Source organism: Halictus rubicundus, chromosome 10, assembly GCF_050948215.1.
Source record: "Halictus rubicundus isolate RS-2024b chromosome 10, iyHalRubi1_principal, whole genome shotgun sequence".
In the NCBI taxonomy this organism is placed as follows: domain Eukaryota; kingdom Metazoa; phylum Arthropoda; class Insecta; order Hymenoptera; family Halictidae; genus Halictus; species Halictus rubicundus.
Window position 1 is genome coordinate 334,309 of NC_135158.1, and position 15,919 is coordinate 350,227.

Sequence of the window (15,919 nt, forward strand, 5' to 3'; positions counted from 1 at the left end):
TGTTGGAGAACAGGATACATTGGGTTTTATGGGGTGAGTATTTGAGGCCAGATCTATGGGACCATTCTTGCAGACTATCGATCGATGCTTGCAGTATTTCTTTTAGTGTGCGTGTATTTTTCCCACTGCATATTAGGGTGAGGTCGTCACCATACAGATGTGTGTTTACAGGTGGTCTTATGCCGTTTGTTATGTCGTTGATTCCAAGCAAAAATAACGTGACACTGAGAACTGAATCCTGAGGTACCCCATTTGCAACTTCCATCGGATCAGATAGCATGTTGTTTATCCTTACTTTAATGGATCTGTTTGATAGGAAGTTGATGATAAAGGATAGCATAGGACCGTTAATATTTACCTCCATGAGGGTGTTGATGATTTTCGGTTTCCAGATCATATAATACGCTTTCTCGTCAAATCGAAAATAGTCACATACACTTGTGTGCACATTAGTAAGTACATCCATTGTAGAGCGATATTCGTGAAATCCACTTTGGGTTGGGGATAAAAGGTCATTGCTTTCAAGGAACCAACGTAGTCTTCTATTAATAATTTTTTCCAGTAATTTACACATATTATTAGTTAGGGCGATTGGGCGATAACTCTCTGGTTTATATTTACTTTTGTCTGGTTTGAGGATTGGAACAACTATGGCTTTCCTCCAGTTATCAGGAGAAACCTCATGGGTTCATATGCAGTTGTATATTTGGAGTAAGTAGTTTTTCCCATCTGTGGGGAGATTTTTTAGTAATCTGTTGGGGATATTATCCGGGCCCGGCGATGAGTCTGAGGAGAGTGACTACAAGTCGGGAAAGGTGACGGGTACTCAAACGTATACTGATCGCGGTTGGACTAGACTTTATACTGAGAGGGACGTTACAACCCGCGTAGCCCGCGTGTCCTCTCTCTACGAATTCTGATACAGGACTGACTTACAAACTAACCGTTCGCTCGCTGACGCATTCTCACGAAAATCTCTCTTTCTTCATTCTCACGGTCCGCATTCATTCTTAACTAAACTAACTACACTCACCCTACGCGACACTCGACCCAGTCATCTAAACATCCACTCGACGCTATCGCGCAGCACGCAACCCGATAGTCTTTTGTTGATTGAAGGCAGTTGATTAATTCTTTCATGTTTATATTAGAGTTTATTACTGGGTCTATTACTCTTTTATCCCTGTAGTAAAGCTTCTTTTTTATTTCGTTTTCACGTTCGTTAATGTTTTAAAGAAAAATTGAGGCGTAGTTACTGTTACTGGAGTTTGATTTGAATTTCTCGGCGAGGGTATTGGCAATTTCCTTTGCGTTTGTCACTATTTGATTTTTGTCTGTTTGGAGGTATTGCATTCCAAAATATGTGTTATTCCCATTTATCTGTTTGATTTTTTTCCACACTTGTTTAGCGGGGGTTTGGTTTGTTATAGATAAGACATATTCATTCCAAGGTTGTTTCTTTCTTTCTTTGATTATTCTACGAAATTTGGCACGATTTTTTTTTGTATTCTATTAAATTTTCGGCAGAGGGGTTTTTCTTGACCATGTTGAATGCGTGATGACTATTTTTTCATGCACTTTCGCATTTTTTATTCCACCAGAGGATCGTACGCCTGTTATGAGTTTTTGTGGTTCTTCTTGCAGTAAAGTCGGAGGCCTCTTTTGCTGCATTGGCGTTGATAGATTCGAATTCCCTGACAGTTTCATTGATTTTGATAGGGTTGATTGCATTTTATTTTTGGGATGAGAGATTCGTTAATCTGATTTTGATATATTTCCCAGTCGATTTTGTCCAAATTCCAACTTGTATTCCAACCTTCGTAGGTTACCTTGAGTGGGAAGTGATCACTGTCGTCAAGGTTGTCTATTACATCCCATTCTAAGCGTTGGGCAATTTTGGTATCACAAATAGTCAGATCAATTGCACTAAATGAGCCGTTACTTGCGTTAAAGTGCGTAGGTTGAGCTGTGTTTAATAGAATTAATTTTGGGTCCTGTAATAATTTTTCAATTATCTTTCCGCGGATGTCAATCCTGGTTGATCCCTACAGTGGATTGTGGCTGTTGAAGTCTCCTGTTATAATTATGGGAGGAGGGATTTGTTCTATTAAGTTTTGAATATCTTGAAGCTGGAGAGGTTTACTATTTGGTAGGTAAACGTTGCAGACACTGATTTTATTTGGAAAATGGATGGTTACTGCAATTGCTTCTAAGTTTGTTTTTAGTGGGATTTCTGAGGCTGAGAATTGGTTTGAAATTACAATGGCAACTCCACCACGGGCGTGGTTATTTTTTTTCTGTTTTTGACATAAAGACTATAATTTTTTAGTGATAGTGTAAGATTAAGCACTCACATTAATTATTAATGAGAAATATATTTTGGATAAAGAGTACATAAAGGAACACAGAAACGTAAAACTATAATACTACACGTCCATCCTGGCACACGTCTCAAACCAACAACCAACAAGAGAGGCGGCCTCGCATCGCACAGGCGTCGCAATCGCCGCATAGAGGTCGCGCGCTACATAGTAATGTGGGGATTTTAGAGAGAGATATATTGAAGTGGTCTGTCTGTCGACTTCCTCTGTAGTGGTACACACCACATCGGTCAGCGTAGATTCAGACTGTCCTCCACGAACGTGGGGACTGTACGATGAGCACGTAGTACAGAAAACAGGGTCACCAGTGGCCACAGGCCACACGTTCTCGAGAGAGAACGCTTGCAATATATGATAGTACAAGATGGACGCGCCACGTGTTCGCGGCGAAGTCGGAACAGGTTAACTGCGTGAGGCCCACACCTCACGATTAATAAAGGCGTCAGGTAACGATCAAATAACAACGTTTATTCACCGAATGGCAACGAGGAAACTCGCGAAACAGCTAGACGCGAGATACAAGGTCCGTCCAGTACGGACTGCGTAGTAACACCGTTATATATTAAATTCAACTCCGAAAGACGCGACTAGCTACGGCGGCGTGGTTTTCGCGAAAGAGAAAGAGTCGTCGACGAGACGCTCCTCGCCGCGGAAAACGTGGGAAACGCAGGCGCACTAACGCGTGCCGCATGGCACATGCGCGTGAGCGCCGCCGGCCCCACAGTAAATCGATAATCGATACTCGTTCGTAGATCGGTGTTAGTCACATTCCAACAGATGGATTATGTTCCTTTTTGAAGTTTGTTTCTTGGAGGCATAAAATGTCTGGGTTGTGCTGCTTAACAATGATTTGTAGTTGGCGTAACGGCGTAATATCCGTTTATGTTCCATCGAAGAATTGTTTTCACGGTGTGGCTAGTTATTGGTTAATTAATTATTTAGTAATAATTGGTGGTTTTTAACTTGATATGTCACTGTCCATTTCCGATGACTAGTTGAGTACAGATTGTTCAGATGAGTCTTGAATCATTGTCTTATACAACTTACGTATTCTGATTTTAATTGACCGTTCCTTAAGTAGGGGGTGAATTTTTATTAATAATTCGGCTAAGGCTGGTATATTGCTGGTATATTGTTTAGATATTTCCTTCGGATTGATTGCTCCTATTGCATTTTCCAGAAAGCTTTTCAGTTGGAGGTAATCCATTATTTGATTATCTTTTGTGTCGTTAATATATTTTTTACTGGATGAAGCATCTCGTCGATTCGATCTATGGAGAATGTTTTTGGTTTTTTGAAAATTGTTGTGGGTGTTTTGTGATGTTTTTCTGTTACGTTTTGTATTGGGTTGTTGGTGATCATGTTTTGTTCCATATCACTTAATTTCACTAAATTCATCATGCTTTCCTCGGACGTTGTGGATGGTGGTCGTTTTCTCCCTGTATTATATCTGTTTGGATCTTTTATTTTTAGTTTCTTCTTTTTATCCTTAGTTTCTGTTTGTGTTTTGGTTTCAGTTGTAGGATCGGTGTTTGAGGGGTATGGAGATGGATTTGGGTGTAATTGTGTTTGTGTATGGGCTTACGGATTCAATGTGTTTGGGCTTACTGTGTTTAGGCATTGACTTGCGATATGTCCTTCTTGTTGGCATTTAAAGCATGTCTGTTTCTCTGTTGTAGAAAATATTGTATATGTAATGTTGTCTACTGTTATTGTAAAAGTGGACGGTATACTTTTGGCATCTTCCGGGTCGACATAAACTTGTCTCCTGAAATTCAGGATGTGAGATAAATCCCGGTCTGTGATTCCGGCTTTTAGTGGAGTGACTTTTGAGAGTAGTCTTATGTTATTATTCTTAAAGATATTCTCTATTTTGTTATTTGGCTGGTAGAACCATCGGTCTGATTTCTATGTTTATATTGTTTATGTTTACCGTTTTTTGTTTGTGTGTTAGTTTTGTAACCGTTTGTTTGTTGTCCAGGTACATGCATATTCTGTTATTGGATATTGTTGATAGATATTTAATGGCTTTATGTCCTACTATGTTCGCGGTCGCCCGACCGTATTCTTTGATCGTGATGCCGTCGATTGACTGTAGGATTATGGCTTGTTCCTGAGTCGGGATGTCTTCCCGTTTCGTGACATTTGCATATGAGGCTTTGCATAGGAGGTAGTGGTTTTTAACCGTTGGGATGTACTGATTACTATCATTTTGGGTGCGATTTTCTTCGTTTACAGGTTCTTCGTTGTGTTGCGTTTTGTTTAGCGCCATAGTGATTCACGCACACGCACACGCGCCGCGCACGTAAACACAGCTTGCAGGTTCACACAGCTGTGTCGGTGTTACCAACACAGCTAGACGACGTCACTGACTTCGCACAAGTACATGGAACTCGTCAGCGGCACGCGACAATTGTAAACATGTCCGATCGCTTCGGTTGCCAGAACGAGACTGCAAAAATATTCTTCGCGGCTTTGATAAGGAGTTATTAACGAAAAACGCGGACCAATCAAAACGCGGTTATAGCGTTGGCATTGGTCGAGCCGGAATCCCTCCGCTGTTGCCACGTCCTGATTGGTCCCTGTTTTTCTTTAATAACTCCTTAACAAATCCGCGTAAAATATTTTAGCAAACGGAAAAGTTACTTCAAATAACCTCAATAATCACTCCTTTCAAGGAAGCACGACATTTTTGGGACATCTTGTATACTGAGCTTCTAATTGCATTATTTATACTTGCCTTACCCACATCTTATTTGTGGGATCGCCTGAAAAAATTCCGAATAACCCGAAAAGGAATTGCTATTGGAGCAAGAACCGAACGTTCAGCCCTCGGTCTTCCTGAACCAGCCTCGGAAGCGACAATTCACGCTTGAAATCGGACATCCAAGTACTCGTTATTTTTCTAGAAGGAGTCGATAACAATACATAGCGATGCGAATTAAATTCGCTAACTTTTGAGGCCGTAACACTACCCTGCACACCGAGTCTACGTTGGGTTGGTCGCAGCTAGTTGCGTCGCTTGCATTTTCCGGTGTAAATAAAGAATCTCCTTAGACGCTGGGTATGTGTAGAGCCAAGTACGTAATCGGCGGGTCACCGAACAGCCGATCGCAACAGGTGCTATGTACGTACGACGTTAATTGCCGACGATGTGTATTTCCGAGTTTTAATAAACTGGCCGTCATTAAGATCGCACAGTCAGTTAACTTCTTGCCCTCGTCAACCGGTCGCGGCGCTTCGTAAATTTTGGTATACCTACGGTGGAAACGAGATCAGCAAATCCACTTGGCAAACCAACATCGATCGGATATCTACTTTTTCTCAGCTCGAGTCGAGTCGATTCGAGTACGCTCTACGAGAAATGTGCCGGTGATGTTTAATTTAACGTGAGTTTCATATTATCACTCATCGTGAAATATTGTATGTACGTTGATCCTATAGGAGGATACTTAATACCGCCGTTCGAAAAAGTTCCAGAACTTTTTCGTCAGGTACATTGGAATTTATTTGTTGTAAACAATGTAAGCGCGGCTTCTTGAGATCTTCTCTTTGAGCGATACCGAACTGTGGACGGCGCACGTGGCGCGGTTCAGATGTTTTGGACTGTGTGCCGTACGGGCGAGTCGAGATGCGAGAGTCGTTCGGAAACCACCGTATGGTCCTCTTGTACATTATATCGTGTTGGAAATATATATTCTGTTGAAGCCATTAGAACGCCATCGCGGCTATTTACTTCTTTCACGCATTAATCACCTGCCCCTGCACGCTGCTACAATTCGAACTAGCAGTATAACTAACATTATTACACGTTTTTCTTTTTTTCAAAAAAGTTCTCATATTATAAGAAGAAGTTCTCATATTCCAATAACAGCAGGTATAAAAGAATTCTTGAGATTAAAATTTTCGGTTTGAAAAGTGGAAGTTTTTCTATGAACAGATATTTTCTTAATTAATATAAGAAATTAAACATTATCACAAGTGCCATATATTTGTATAGTATCATAACAATATTAAAAGATTATTCTGGTTCAATTCTAAATCGAAATATAAATTTTTGTATCTTTACAAGGCAGCGTTCATGGCGCCCCTGCTACGCAAGTCAGCGTTAAATGTGCCCTTTAAACACTAAAGTTTATAGTGAATAATTATATGTCGTATCACGAACATTGTGACGCGTCCCGGAGTTCGTGCGCTTCATTTTGTCAAGATATCGAGTTGCTCTGACCGATTCACTCTGCGGAGACACTCATCTTGATCGCTCGAGAGCTAAACAAAATCTGCTGCCCGATCTCGGGCCATCGAGGGCTTTGCCTCCCATTTTCCCCACTCCGCAAAGAAGCCGATTTTGTTTGTCGCGGCTGCTCAAACGTTTCGGCCGCGCGTAATGGAAACCGATTCCAACTGCCGCGGGCGATCAAATGTCTCGGCCGCGCTACAATGTAAGTACACGCGCGCGCACTCGGCATCCGACTCCGGCAACTTCTAACGGCAAATGCTTAACCTAATAAACACGTTTAAATCTACGACATATAGAAATAATATAAGCCCTACGAATCTAGAAAATATTTTGCTTTTAAAATTAAATGAGCTTTTTTATTCAATACTTCTAATAGAACTGTATAACACTTATGTTTTGATTCGCATTCCGTTCCATTAATTTGGAAATAATATTACATAATATTATTCGTGAATTTCCACATTCAAGACGCGACTATACTTCTTGTACAAGTTTTGAATTATTTTCATTCTGTATACTTGTCAATTTGAAATTTTGTTTAGGGTTCCTACCGTTAGTAGTACAGTTTATAGTACTCGATTTCAATTCGAACATTTGATGTGACTTTTTTACGAAATCGTTTGCGTTCACTTAGTCAAGGTTTCTGAATTGAATGTAATTTTGAGTCTTAATAATAAACACAAGTTATTATCGCCCATTCAAGCAGATTGTCATGTTTTGTTGAAATTTTCATTTCTTCGCCTTCAAGGTCATCCCAAGGTCATGGTATGCTAGGTCGTTGAATTCGTCTTCACACGGGCTATAATACTGTTAAGTCAAAAATACAAAGTGCCATTTAAAAAAATGAAGGTAACCTTGACAATACTATAAAAAAAATGTTTTTCGAACTTTTTTATTGGAGTATATAGCCAATCGAAAACTGATCAACTTTTGTTGAAAATATTTTTTGTCAGATTATCGCAAGTACTTAAAAAATCGTGAAAACTGTTACGTGGGACACCCTGTATACGTCCCAAATGTCTAGTCGATAAAACTCCCAGAACTATCCCCACTGCCGCGGGGTACACCCCCTGAGGGGCCATGAACCGAAGCCTCTAAACTCTAGAGCTTCGCTGTCCCTTTCTACGTTAGGCGTGGATCAAGGAATAGTATCTTCTGGCCGATATACGTCCTTGGCTAGACCCGTGTTTTGGACATATATCGAGTAAACACTGTAGTTCGACGCTTTTAGACGTTTTATGACGAAGTTTGTAGAGAACAACGCGTCAGAGTATAAACATTGTTTAAAAATTATGGTAACGTTTACTTTGCTTCAACGTTTATTTACTTCAGTCGCTGCTGGCAGTGAAAATGTCTGCCCTATGAATATGAATTTCTTTTGTCAATATTGATATCCAGCATTTCTAAATTCTAAAAATGGAAATTCAATTAATTCTGGCATTTTCGGCGAAACTTGGAAGAATGATTTAAGCATCTTATTAGTTCCTTCGCCGCGTAATGGCACGGAACAAGAAATAATCTACGTTTATGGTTCCCGGCGGAACATTTTTATATGCTTACATTTCACGTCCTCGGTTCGGGTTCTTTTATAATGTTTAACGTCACTCTTCTTGGTCCTGACTGTGCATTTCGAACGTTTCTTAGTGTGCTTGAAACCGTTTGAAACTTAACCTTTATTTTAATAGCTTCAAATAAATTACCGACACTACGATCAGCTTTAAAGATACAGTTAATTTCGAGATAGTTCCGGAAGCCGAAGTCGAACGATCATGCGCGCAGCATCGTGTTATGTCTTCTTTGTGTATTTTTTCCACGCACTCGTGCAACAGAATCTGCTGTTAAATCGTGAAATACACAACTACATGATTATCAGAATTCGCGCATTCGTACAGTAATACAAATATAGAATCATCTCTACGAACATTTTTATCATTGAATTCTGTAGCGACAACATATTTCCGGAAAATTTTACCTTTACTGAATAAAGGTAACTGGTAACTGGTTATTTACCTTTACCTTGGATAAATAAATGAATTTTAAAATACTGCAAATAGACAGAATGTTGCGATTAAATCATTAACATTCTTTGCAAACGGATCGACATACTACACTTTACCATATACTTTTTTTCTGTATCAGATAAAGGAAAGTTAACTACTAGTTAAACATTCATTTGTTGACCGTTTTTCGCGAATGTGTACCAAAAAGTTACAGATACGTCATACGTAATTTGCTATATTGCAAAAAATATATTTTTGCAGATTGCAAAAAAGTTAAAAAGTCGAAGATCATTTTTTTTTAAGTAATTATAAACTGTGTAAAACTTACAACTACACACATCATGTAGAATATTTAATTTTATTAGAATTATTAAAATTTGCAATCATTAATCGTACTTGCTATAAACATATGGGGTATATAGCTGTTTCGGGAAGTAAAATGATTATGGTTTTAATATAAATACGTAAAGTAATCGATAGAAGTTTAGAAATTTATTATACAGAACAACAAACGAACATTAAAAATTTGGAATAATTATAAACGGCTTAAAATATTTAAAAATTTGTGTATCCACTTTCCGAAATAATAAAATGCTGTACAGGGTGTAAAGAAATGTTTGGTCTTGGCTGTCATAGGGTATTGCACATCTACGGATCGATGAAGATCCGTAAAAACGAGTTGCCGCAAAATTCAAGAATTTCAAGGCCAAATTTCTCTTTATTGCATTGTATTGCATTGTATTGCATTGTTTATTGTATGAAACACTCCCCAGCGATCGTCCAACAATATGACAACAGTTTATTTCCTAATGATAATTCGTGAACGTCCCGAGCATGTTCACTGACCTACGAACAAAGAACAACCCCGCCCCAACCACCGCCAACACACGCGGACCCAGTAGCCGAAACGCGCCGGAGATTCCCGAGTTTACCCGAGCTTCGCACGGAAGACGTGTAGTGTGAGGTGTTTTTCCATACCAACAAAATTCAAGGTCAAGGATAATTTTCGGCAATTATTTTTTACGGATTTTCATCGATCCGAAGATGTAGAATACGCCTATGGCAGCCAAGACCAAACATTTCTTTACACCCTGTACATACGAGCCGTTTAATGCAAAAATGGTGCAAATTAATATTTGTTTGTTTCGGTTAACACTACATCTCAGGGGTTAACTAAAATAATTGTAACATAACTTTAGCGTGGCTTACACATAAGACAAATGAAACATTCTTCGGTATTATTGTGTTTTATAGAAGTTTCACTTAATAACTCAATGATTAACTGTTTTGACTTGGACTCTTCTTTGCATTAAACGACTCATATGTATCGGGCGTCCCAAAAATGTTGTACTTCTTTGAAAGTGGTGGTTCCCGGTGTCGTTTAAAGTAACTTTTTCCTCTGCGAAAATGTTCTCCGCAGCTTTGTTAACGAGTTATTAATGAAAAACACGGATCAATCAGAGTGCGGCTACAGGGGACGGATTCCGGCTCGGCCAATGCCAACATCACGCTCAGCGGAACCTACCGCCGTGCAGCAGTGCGTCTGCTTTTGTCGCGCCCTGATTGGTCCGCATTTTTTGTTAATAACTTCTTAACGAAGCCACGCAGAACATTTTCGCAAAGAAAAAAGTTATTTCAAATCACGTCTGGAATCGCCCTTTTCAAAGAAGTACAACACTTTCGGGACACCCTGTATAAAGAATGGGATAGGAAGACGTTCTTTCTCCATCTGAAACATTTTCCAGCACTAAAATTTCCTTTCTGACACATGAACATTAGATGAGAGATGACTAGACTGCGGCAAAATTAGACTTTATGCAAAATAAAACATTTTTATGTGAATTACAACAAATTAGAGTACAATAGAAATTTATTTTCTTTCTTACTATGTTTAATAGGTTTAAAATAATATAGCAGTATCTTTAAATTTTTCTAATATTTTCACTGTTTTAAATTATACTTATACTAATTTTTGCCATAAATGCATTAAATCCGCTGTCTAGAGATGACTGTAAAATGTTCCACGGTCACATAATTTAATCAACTACGTTATACTTACTAGCCACGATGAACAAATCTCGACAAAGCGTGCGTAACATAGAAGCTGCTTAACCCTCTCACCTGTTCACGGTCAGATGCCTTCGACACTTATTTCTACTTGCCTCCAGCGGTTGCGCCAATGGTATGCGTGCCTTTCGCTGCCCTTTACCGAAGGAATTTTACTTTCGTTCGGAATAATATTGAATTTTTTAACCCGCTAAATTTCAAGAGTTTTAAGCTCGTACTCGAATACATTTACTGTCACCTAGGTCAGATTTCAAGGACCATTTGAAATTTGATAATCAATACAATGTTGATATAGGCTAAGAGTTTAAGAATCATTTTCATTCGTATCGGTAGAAACAAGTTTTAAAATGGAATATTTTCTGCTGATCTATTAAAAGTTCATTGTTCAGTTGTTCATTTTTCATATAATGTTACATAAATTTTTTAAAACGGCATTTCCATAGTAAACGAATTATTGCCACGTTTTGAGGATTTTTCACCACTGTGCGCACGGACTTTAACCCTTTGCACTCGGCACTATTTTCAACGTAAAATTAAATTTTTCTTCCGTCTTACAATATTTTCAATTTATTCAAACGAAACTGATCCGATTTCTACATATAGTATTTGAATGTTTAGTAATCTATTAAATACTGTTGAGGGTTTTTCGTTCGATAAGCCGACCGATCTATCGATGCGTTTTCAGACGCGTACAAATCGTAACTGTCAGTGCGCCTCAGCTATACGAAATTCTATATCTAACGTCCGGACACCAACACACACGCACACAAGTACACCCATCAACCGAGTAAACCCAAACATCGTACCGGTAGGAGACGACCTCACACACACACACAAACACAAACTTTGAAATATATCCAACACGCCTTCTTCAAATTTGACGTTTTCTTATTTCTAACAGTCACTCATCCCCATGCCTGACATGTGTTTAAAAGGCGCTGGCCCCGGCAATGGCTTTGTAAGCATATCAGCAGGCATTTCATCTGTTGGTGTGTACACCAGATTTAATTTCTTTTCTTTAATCGCTTGACGAACGAAATGATATCTCGTTGCAATGTGTTTCGTCCTCGAATGATAGATCGCGTTTTCCGCAATTGTTTTTGCTCCACGATTATCAGTCCCGATCGTTACACATGACAACTCAGGCATTTTTATTTCAAGCATTAAATTTCGCAAATAAATTGCTTCTCTAGTTGCCTCTGATAACGCTACGTACTCAGCTTCTGTTGTCGAGATCGCGACAGTCTTCTGTTTACAAGATCGCCATGTAATCGCCGCGCCACTCAATACAAACAAATATCCCGTATACGATATTCTGTCTCTCACATCCGCCGCGTGGTCCGCGTCTGAGTAACCGATTATTTTGAGCTCATTTTTCCTGTACACAAGCCCTTGATTGTGTGTACCTCGCAAATATCGCAACACACGCTTTGCTGCTGCCCAATGTTCTTCCCCATACTTCGCATTAAATTGCGCTAACCTATTTACAGTAAACGCGATGTCAGGCCTCGTCGCAACGGCTAAATACATCAACGAACCTATTAACTGTCTATATGGTCTTTCTTTCTGGGTCTCATCGGTTCGCGGAACTCCGATCGGTAGATTTTCTCGCGGCTCGCTCGGTGTATTCACGGGTCTCGACTCATCCATACCAAATTTTTTTAATAAGTCTCTCACATATCCCGTTTGACTCATCTTAATTTCACCGGCCTTTTGCTCAATCTCAATACCCAGACAACAACTCGCAAGGCCTAAATCTTTAATATCGAACGCCCTGCTCAATCCCGCTCGAATTTCTCGCAATCGTTTCTCGCAATTCGACGCGTACAAAATGTCGTCAACATACACAACTAAAAACGTGCATTCTCTCTCATTCGTACCAAAATACAAACATGTGTCGTTTACGGCCGATTTCAAGTCCATGCTTCTAAGCACTTTGTCCAATTTCTTGTTCCATTGGCGACCAGCTTGACGTTAGCCGTACAACGCTTTGTTTAACCGACACACTTTTTCACCTTTTCGTAGCTCACGAAGCATTTCGCATGCTTTCGCACCAATTTCACTATTTTTGCCATCTTTACGCACTATTTCACCAAGCGCTTCTTCGATGTACTCTGGTGTCTCCATGAAGATCTCCTCGTCCAGCTCTCCATTCAGGTACGCAGTTGCCACATCTAATTGAAAGACTTGTAGATTCTCTCTCGCTGCCAAAGCCATCAGCAATCTCACGGAATCTAAGCGAGCCACCGGCGCGAACGTTTCAGCAAAGTCGATTCCTTCACGTTGAGTGAATCCTCTTGCTACGACTCTCGCCTTCCTGCGGTCCAAGCTCCCATCCGGTTTCATTTTATTTCGCAGAACTATTCTACACGTGATGACCTTCCTTCCTTTAGGTCGCTCTACCAGTGTCCACGTATTATGCTTTATCAGCGCCCTTATTTCTTCGGCAATGGCCTCCAACCACTCTTGGGATTCGTGGCTATTCATCGCACTCGTCACTGACAGATCAGCTAGATTCGCGATCTCTATCGCTCGAGTATCACCATCTGCCGCATCTATGAACACTTCATCCTCTAAATCGGATTGGCTTTGCCTTGACACATCACCAGGCTCTTCGGTCTCTTCTTCATGCGCTCTTGTCTCACTAGGAGCCGATCTCGTTTGATATATTTTTCTCGGTCTTCCTCTACTGCCTGAACGCACTATTCTTGGCCTTCCAACTCCTCGCGTTGCACCCGACCTCGCCGATGATCCTACCGGCGAATCTACTACAACCTGCGGCACGGACGGATTGTCTCTCATTACAGGTTGTTCACCGTTGTCGTTCGAGTTGATCTGTATCTCAACTTTATCTTCTTCTTCGTCGAACTGATCCGTGGACTCGTTGGCGTCTTCCCTCTCAGCCAACTCTTCTGTCGACCCTTCTTCAACGAATCTCACGTCCCTGGTCACCACAACCTTGTTGTCTTCAGGAACGTACACTCGATACCCCTTGGATTCTTCAGAGTATCCCACCAGGACGCCTTCTTTCGCCTTGGGTTCGAATTTTCCCCTACCAGGCTGCTTTCGCAGGCCGTATGCTTTTGCTCCATACGCCCGCAGACCGCTCACGTCCGGTATACACTTATACCAATACTCATACGGAGTATGACCTTTCAGACTTGCTGTCGGACACCTGTTTCTCAAATAATTCGATGCGGCAAGCGCTTCAGCCCAGAAAGCATGTTTTAGTCCTGTTTGCACTAGCAAACAACGTGCTGTTTCCACGAGAGTTCGGTTCTTACGCTCAGCAACGCCGTTTTTCTGCGGCGTATGAGTCACTGTCAACCGCCGAGAAATACCGTTTTCCTTTAAAAACTTATCGAATTCTCGGTTACAATACTCCCGTCCATTGTCCGTCATCAGACACTTTATTCGTTTACCAGTCTGATTCTCAACTCGCGATTTGTACTCTTTAAATGCTTGTAACACGTCGCTCTTATTTTGAAGAAAAATCACCTCACACCACCGACTGTGATCATCAATAAAAGTGACAAAGTATCTTGCACGCTTGAACGACTCTGTCCTAGCCGGTCCCCACACGTCAGAATGCACTATATTCAACACTTCTCTGCGACCCTTTTGGAAACGGCAATACTGTCATTTTCCCGCGCATACACACATCGCACGGCTGTGATTGTTTTTCACTCTTAATGTTTATCCCGGTTGCTAGCCCCCTTTTCGACAGTTCGAAAACGTCACGCACATTTAAATGGCCTAATCTACGATGCCACACATCTACGCTGACAGTACGATTGTTTCAAAGATTTGCCTGCTGTAACTTCTCACGGAAATAATATAAATTTCCTTCGCGCTTAGCGACGAGTTTTATATCTCTGTCCCTTCCGAGCACTATTGCTCTTTCTTTTTCGAATAGAACAGTGTATCCATGATCTGTAATCTTCGCTACTGACAGCAGATTCGTGCGTAACTCTTTCACCAACAACACGTCATTAAGTTTCACGAACTTCTTCTGTTCTCCTTCCGTGGTAACAACACACGCCGTACCCCGCGCGTCAACGTCTATTTGGGCGTTACTTGCTAACAACAGCTTATCCTTCTTCGTACTCGTACATTCTCGAAGGATATTTACATCGTTACACATATGCGATGTACAGCCACTGTCCAAACACCAGCGTCTAACACAAGCATTGTCCTTCGCACCTAGCAACTCTTCTAGTGCTATACTTTGAAACGCGTCCCCCACGACCTCGGCTTTCGATGACGATTCGCGCTGTGTATTCCCGGGCGAACCTTTTTTAGGACACTCGGCAGCTCTGTGACCGACACAATGACACTTAAAGCATTTGAATTTGAACATCTTGTTTTCTTTCGCTTTATTTTCTGTCATTTGGCGGGAATTACCGTTCTATCGACCGCTTTGGCCATTCTGAAACCTTCCCCTGCCTCCTCGTGCCCACATTGCTTCAGACTTTTCGTCGTTCTGCCGTTGCGTTCTCGAATCGAATTCTTCTAGAACTTTCTGACTTATAGTCTCTGGTTTCGGTACTGTCTCGCGACTCCATTGAACATTTCAGCATATTGAAACTCGGCGGCAGACTGTTCAATAGCATATACAACAGCAACTCCTGATTTATGGGAATGTTCATCGATTCCAATTGCGCTGTGACGTCGAAGAACTCCATTAGTTGTGTTCGGAGATCGTCGTCTTCGGCCATCTTGAACGTTGAAATACGCTTCAGCAAGCTCGCCTTTTTGACTGGCCCTGTCGATGCAAATTCTGACTTCAATCTGCACCACACTTCCGTAGCTGTATTCAACCCTTTCACTAATCGCAATAAGCTTGGATCACTTGCAATTATTAAGTCTGCCCTCGCTTTGGCGTCGTCATCGTCCCATTTTTCCCGATCTAGCCTGGACTGCTGCTCTTCTGCTCCCGCTTTGACTATCGGTCTACATATTTTTCCGCTCACATGCTTCCAGGTACCGTTCTTTATTGCCACGGCTTCCATCTGCATTGCCCAACTTTCATAATTATCCTTTCTGAGTGGTTTAATACTGAATGCGGACGACGTCATCTTGGGACCTCTTAAAACCTATCCACCGATCACTATTCCGCACCTTTTGATGCACGTTTTTGTAATTAATCACTTTCGACACAGGATTTATCGTTCTGGGCCCATAACCTGTTGAGGGTTTTTCGTTCGATAAGCCGACCGATCTATCGATGC

General features: G+C 40.9%; 2 protein-coding genes across 2 annotated transcripts in view; both read left to right on the forward strand.

Annotated features, from left to right (window-relative positions):
- LOC143358230 (uncharacterized) overlaps positions 1 to 15,919 on the forward strand; it is a 357,298-nt gene that overhangs the window by 142,600 nt on the left and 198,779 nt on the right. The window lies entirely within an intron of this gene.
- LOC143358219 (uncharacterized) overlaps positions 1 to 15,919 on the forward strand; it is a 178,939-nt gene that overhangs the window by 77,872 nt on the left and 85,148 nt on the right. The gene's annotated exons all lie outside the window — the stretch shown is intronic.